Raw genomic sequence first — 7766 nt, forward strand, 5'->3', positions numbered from 1 at the left:
AAAATAAATGTTATACTAAATATTTTGAGAATCTTAAAATATTTATTAGTGTAACATTTATTTTATTTTACTAATTAATTTTATTTTACTATTTTAATAATTGAAAATATTTTATATGTTAGCCCTACATATACCGTTAAGATTATCACATCTAAATCAAGAAAAGAATATATTATATATATGTACATATATTTTTTAAAAAATATAACTCGAGCGCGAAACTAGGATATAATTTTGTATGCGTTAAATATAAGTATCAAATAAATACAGTTTTTAGAATATTCAAAAAGAGTACAATGTACTCTTAAAAAAGTATGAATTTATGTGCAATACTAGACAGTTATACTACCTTTAGTTATACTACCTGTTATACTAGACAGTGATTTAAAATGCTGTACTGCACAGGCGAATAATTATTTTCATTAGTAATAAATAATGAAATGTATTCACCTCACATTTGTTTCGCGATATCTTCTTAGCCTTTCTCCTTCCCTCTTCTTCCCATGTTTCTCCGTATCCGTTTTCTATACATTGACATATAGTCGCGAAAACACGCTAATTATATTCAAGCACGCTAATAACTCGAACATTACGCTCGCATGGCATGATTCTTGATGTTAATCGCAAGGGAGACGCACTAAATTATGTTGCGACAGTGGAAAAATAGAAACTAGGGCTCGTCCGATACTTGTGACGAGTCGCAAGCGAAGCGTGAACGTGCCTACGTGTATCTAAGATGGCGAAGAGTTCGACTTGCGGCTAACTTCGCACGGCGAGAGCGACGCTACACCTGTTGCTCCTAGTTTCACGTTCATTTTCCGTATTTCATATAATAAATAGTACACGTCGTTCATGTTTCGTCTTTCATAGAATATATTTCTTTTCTACTAATTAATATATCGATCTTATAAAATACATTATATTTACTAAACATATATCTCTTTGGTACAAGAACCATTAATTTGATTTAACTGTTATTTGTAATAAGTAAATACACACACGTGTGTATGTGTGTGCGTGTGCGTGTGTGTGTGTGTGTGTGTGTGCGTGCGCGTGTGTGCGTGCGTGCGTGTGCGTGTGCGTGTGTGTGTGCGTGTGCGTGTGTGTGTGTGTGTGTGCGTGTGTGTGTGTGTGTTTTATATATATATATATAAGTAAATGTTTACTTAATACTATTTAAAGAAATATATATTAAGATTCAGTTTTTATCAGTATAATATAATTAACGAAAAACAATTAAAATTTAGTATTTAACGTGCATCGAATTCATAAATCTCATAAAAACATATTATGTAAAAAATGTACGGTTATTAATTATTAATAAGTAATTAATATACCATTTTCGGCACATTAATTTCGTTTGATTTTGCGATTTATGTATACTTGTATTTTGTTTTTAATATTAACTTCAAAGTTTTATACGAAAACTGAAAGATTGCTTCTCATTTTCGCCTTGAATCGTTCGAATTATTTGAGAAACACATTAAGAATTCTTTATGAAACAATATTTGTAAAACGCGCATATTTGACTTTACACATTAGAATTTTTTTAATTAAAAAAAATTAAGAATTGATCGTTTGTTAATTATTATACTTTAACTTGTAATTATTATAAAATTACAAAATTATGAAAACTTTAACAGTTTAATTCTTAGTTGGAATATCGCAGACAGCGAATGAATGAACATGAATAATAATTACTACATATATTAGTTTTATTAGTAGATACTTACATTTGATATTAATTATCGGTGTGATAATAGTCCTCAGAAATCGTGGCATTAAAGCATCAATGCGATCTCTGATCGAAGTTCGCGATATCTTGAATCTTCGCAGGGATTACTAATCCATACAGTTATTTGGGTTTAACGAACCTATAGATCCAAGTTCAATACTCTCTGCACACATTGCATACATGCATTTATATATGGTTTTGTGAGAGATAATGCGCCGATAAAACTATTATAGAGATGTAAAGCTCTCGGTATTGTTTTCGAATTCTTTGAATCAAATTAGTGAAAAAATAAGAACGGAAGTTGAAAGCAAAAGAGAATATTAAAATGTTAACTGACAATAGATTTTTATATCTAAATGCTCTCATTTCAATCGACGCTTTTCTCGCATTCCGGAACAACGCATCATCTCTTTCCGTTTATCATTATCAATTTAATATTGACAACTTATTTTAACAAATTCCAACATGATATTGTAATAATGTTATTTAAATTAAACTACAATATCTTTTACTTTTAAATCTTAAAGATATAACGGTAAAATATTGACAAATTATCAGTCTGAAATGGACAAATTAGAATATACATTCGGTGTAAAATTATTATTCAAATTATTATTATATAAATCATTAAATATTTGTAATAAATCATTGACTGATAAGCATCATTTGTCCTTGTTTAATATTGGATAAACAAGGATGAAATGATCATACTTAAAGCGCTTTGAGCGCCAAATCAAACACAATTATTATGTTCATTGAAAACACAATGCAGCTCAATGCTTAATGTATGTAGTCTCCAGACAATTAATAATATTATATAATATTAAATACTATGCAATAATATTGATTGTTTAGCGCCCACCCTATGCTTCGTGATCTCATGTCTTTTAATCTGTCGGAAATGAATATTGTCTGTTAATAAATCGGATAAATCGGATGTGTAAAATCTCGAATCGAGTGTGAAGTAATCGAGGCTAGAAGAATGCATGTATACCAAGAATACGTACTACAATAAAAGGAAGAAAAGAGATATCTGAAAGTATAAGAGAGAAATGAGGTGATGGCACATCAGACAGTCCTTCATTTGATTGAGTAAGTATTTATGTAATTTCCACGACTCTCTTTTCATTGTACGCGACAGTTGGCAGAATGCACGTGTCCAGTGTGTTTACGATGGAATAATATTTGGTCATCTAATTGCCCTCCTCTCGCTAGCCGACGGTAATTCGACGGCGTTTGACGTTCGGTCGATTAATATTTAACGAGCATTTTAACGAGAGAGAATTGAATTTCGCATACATAATTAAATTAATAACTCGCGGTCCCGAAGTTTGCCGTCATGCCGCAAGGACCGCGCTCATACATGTTCCCGACATCCCGCGGTGTCCCACGATTTTCCTATCGATTGTTCAAAATCATGTTTCCGCTAGATATATTTCAGCATGTTTATTTCGTTCGCACGTTGCGAAATATCGAGATGTTTGCAAAAACTCGAGTTTTACGATGGAGACCATGTTCGTCAAATATATTTATTACAGTGAATATACATGACTTTATAAACAATATTTTCCACTATTACTGAAAATTAATCCGTTACATTGAAATAATCCGGTTATCCATATTCTGTGAATTTGTAAAATATGCATTAAAAGTATAATACGTATTTGCAAAACTGAATATTAAAAATATAAATAAATTAATACATTTCACGTATACGTTATTACTTAGAATATTAAAATATTTAACAATTTAGTTTTGTCACGCACGCGAGCCAAAATCCCTTCCTACTTTCGACTAAAATTAGAGATTTAATCTAGATATTATTTCGAGTATATATAATTACGTTTACGGAAGTATAATTATATTTATGGTAAGCGAAAGATTGCATATATGCTGAGCCACACACTTAAAGGTTAAAAAGCAAATATGTGCACTGGCGGACGGTAGTTAACTGCAGTTGAATCCTGTTTGCGAATGTCGATGTGTGTTCGCCGACAGATAATCCGTTCGTCCTATTTTTTTTCCTCTCTCGAACGACGATTAAGGCGGAAGTGATGGAAACAAGAATCGCGAGATTACTTTCGTTTCTTTTCACGTACCGGTGATTCCGTAACTCTCAGAGGCGCGAAACTCCGAAAGAGACGAGAGGAGAAAAAGATCGATGATAAATATCTCAGAACTCGACGCGAATGACAGAACGTTCCGGTGTACGAATCGGAGAGCTATTCTGAGCTTTTCACGTTAATGGCTGCCCGTAGATGAAGCGCGCCGTTTGTAATCATCAAGATTGGTTAATCAGAAGATTGGTTTAATTCATATTGGTATATATATTGCGAGAGAAATTATCTACAGGATTTGCAGGTGAGCACACAGGTACCGCAATCTATTTAATGTTGGAGGAAGAGTTATTGAGAAAAGTATGGTTCTTATTTAAATTTGCAGAAGATTTACATCAGTAGAGAAGACAAGTTAATCGCATAAGTTATTTGTATGAAGTTAGAAAGTAGCAGTTTGACAGAAGTTAGTCTTTGACTTAATAATGCTTTATAGAATTACGATGCAAATATATTTTTCTCTCTGAAGTTTTCCTATGATAATAAGGGAGTTTTTGCAATACCATTTATCCAAATACGATGAAAACGTTAAGGGCAGATTATATTCTTCTTAACAATTTAACAATTACTTAAGAAAAGGATAATATGAGCTTTAATATTCATCGTATCTGGATTAATGTTATTGCAAAAACTTCCTATTAATAGGCGCTTCAACAAAGAATACTAATCAATACTTTTGATATCTTTAATATTTTTTGCATTTGTAACTTTAAGTGTTTTATTTTGGTGCGCTTTAAAAAACTTGAATTGTTTGTAAATTCTAACATTTTCAGCAAATAAATAAATATATTATTAGATATTATTTAGATATATTCGTAAGAATTCGTTTTTTACATAACTTATTATTTCTTGAACTTGTCTATGAAACGCCTGTAATTTTATAAATAGCGCCTGCTTGAGAAAGATAGGAAAGAAAGGTAATTTACTACTTGATTTGTCTCGCTACCAGCTCCGTGTAAATTTGTCGCAAACGCCACTGCGGCGGATCGTAAAAACGAATGCGCCGCGCAATGCACGTCCAATGATTTATTCGTCTCGTCCGCCTATCGTTTCGTTTATCCGGACCATGCCGGTTCGCCATGCCGTAGCGTCGTTTATTCGTAATCGGACGAGAGTAATGTGACTGGTGGAGCGACGGATTTATTAGCAACGCGGAGAGCTATCGGCGACAGTAAACGAAAGAACATCGCATAAGGCAAGGGTAAGGAAGGGAAGGAAGCGTATCTATACACCAACGGTTTAAGAACACGCGAAAGGAGACAGTTTCGAGCTTCTTTTACTACTTCCTGTTTCTCGGCGAGCCCTAACTCCTGGCGCGCCAAGAAAAACTCGCTCGGGATACCCGGATGGCATCCAGACAAATTTCAAGCGAGCCAAGAGCTCGTAAAAGATCGTCCCTCTTGTCCGTACGACCCCTTCTTTCTACCGAGAGCCATAGAGGGTAAACGCGAACCGTCAGCCACGATAGATCTCTAACCAGGGTGGCGGTCTATGACGTGTTTCGGCCAATTCTACACTTCCTTCGGAAGAATGATCCTCGATCCTGCGGACGTAGTGAATAGCTGTAAATTGCTGTTTGTGAGACCGAATAGACGGAATGCATAATTTTTGGCCGATTGCCATCTGCGCGTTCCGCCTAGTTTCTGTTGCTTCGTCCGGAGAGGAATCTGCGAGAGGATTTGATGGCATGCAATATTGGAAATGTTTCACGATAAAACATGCACATGAACTGATGACATCGGAAATATCGAGTCGAGTTCTATATACGAACTGTCGCTCACTAATATAAAAAAGAAAAAAGGAAAGAAGAAAAGTCGCATAGAGAAATATTGAAAAATCGAGATATAGATGTTGAATTTTGCGAAAGAAAAGTTTTCAAATATTTGTACTTACATTCGTAATTATTTATTTATTATCGTGCGAATGATTTTATATTTTAAACATATCTTCGATTTCTAACTTTCTAGCATCCGAAACTCCTTCGTTCTTTGCACAAAGTCTACATTACCATCTTTATTTCTTCCTTTTCTCTCTTCTCCTCCTTCCCTTTCTTTATTATCCTATTCCCGGTACCAGCGAAGTTTAAATGGACTTCGTCCAATAGCCCAATAGCTGCCCAGCTAGCTCCAAGATAATAAACTATAAATTTTTTCCGTTTCTGGTCGTGATATTTTGTTAACCCAAAGTCGATTCTGTCGCGACTCTCACGACAATAGGGATGTTTCCCTGGTCGTCCAGAATAGAGATATAAATATTTCGACTGCGCGTTATGTGCGTATTGTTATTAAACTCACCCTCCTTACGATCGCCAATATTTCCTGCGAATAATCCTAGTAATTTATCTTTCTATGCCCTTTACGTAAGTGAATGATACGCTAAAACTCCGCAAAAGAATTTAATTAGGAATAAAATGAAAAAGTAATTTCCAAAAACTCAATATCGTTATTACTCGCCGAAATCTATCGCGTTTCTGTTAGTCCCGATTAAATTGCCTTGGCGATCATAATACAGAAATTGGCAGAACGCGATGGTGTCGATGATAAGGTACCAAATCATTCCAAACAGATTTTAATGCAATTGTTTGCCCAGTATGAGCGGTGCCGGAAGAAAATAAGCCGACGTCTTTAGCGGAAGTCACGTAGGCAGGCTTATGGTGCAAACAGCTTCCCAACGGTTGGTTCCTATTAAATTAATGCTACGAAATCGCTTTGTTTTCCCTCGAAACAGCTGACTGTCGCACACGCGGATGAGCTTTCACACGATGAGAAATGCAAAAATATTAAATATATTTCACAATATACTTGATAACAAGTTTTTGTTGATATTAAGCTTAAAAAAAGTAAACCCGATTTAAAAAATATGCATGTATATGTAGAAGAAAATTTAAGAATGATGAGCAAATTACTAATGCGCATGTAATATTTCATTTTTTTATTTTTTTCTAATTGTATATATTTTTTAAAAAGCTCGGATTTTTTCCATCGTGTTGTTTTATTTAAAATGCGAGTCGAGAAAGTAGTAGTAAGTAGTAATAGCGAGTAGTAAAAAGTTATGATGGCGAGAGTGAGCCTGCTGGGGCCCTAAATAAATTTTTTATTTAAGGCCCTCGTTCTCGCCATCACGACATTCACGACTTTTTACTATTTTCTCAACTCGCATTTTAAATGAAACAAAACTATACAGAAATCCCGCGTTCTTTTAAATCTTACAATTTTACATAAAGGTATATACAATTAAAAAAAATTAAAAAAATAAAATATTTCATTCGATATTACAAGCTTGATGTTACTTTCATTAATCATATATAATAAAAGACAGTTTCTAGAATTTGTCTGTAGTTCGCTTTATTTATGATGCGAAAATGTAAACTTTGCACGGGAAGATTCCTTGGAGAACCAACGTTCCGTATGAAACACACCAGTCTTTAATAAATAATTCTTTCATCAAGCGTATTTCGCGTTACTTCGTTTCGTCCGATCCTCGCCGCGAGAAACGGTGCTCTTTTTTTTTCTCTCTTTTTCTACTACAAATCCAGAAAGATACGAAAAATGCTAGCTCTCTTCCTTTCTCAATGTTACATAAGAACATCTAATTCCGACCTCCGTTCTCATCTGCTTCAGCCTCGCTGCACCAATTACTTGCGCCCATCGCCTCCGAATTTGCTCGCCTTTGCCGAAGGGCATTCGAGCGGTCCCGGCCATCAAAGAAGGCACTCTCCAGTGTAATCTAAGCGGCGCAATTCTGCGCAATTATCGTGAGCCCTGCGCGGGAACAAAGTACGAAATCGTATTTCGGCTTTCGGACCAATGTGCTGCACGTTGATAACGCCCTACATACTACCCCATCTCGAACAGACACATGTACTTAAGCTTATACAGCGATTTCCTCTTCGGATGCTGCAGTGTGAACGTATATAT

Source organism: Atta colombica, unplaced genomic scaffold (genome assembly GCF_001594045.1).
Source record: "Atta colombica isolate Treedump-2 unplaced genomic scaffold, Acol1.0 scaffold112, whole genome shotgun sequence".
NCBI classification, from domain to species: Eukaryota; Metazoa; Arthropoda; class Insecta; order Hymenoptera; family Formicidae; genus Atta; species Atta colombica.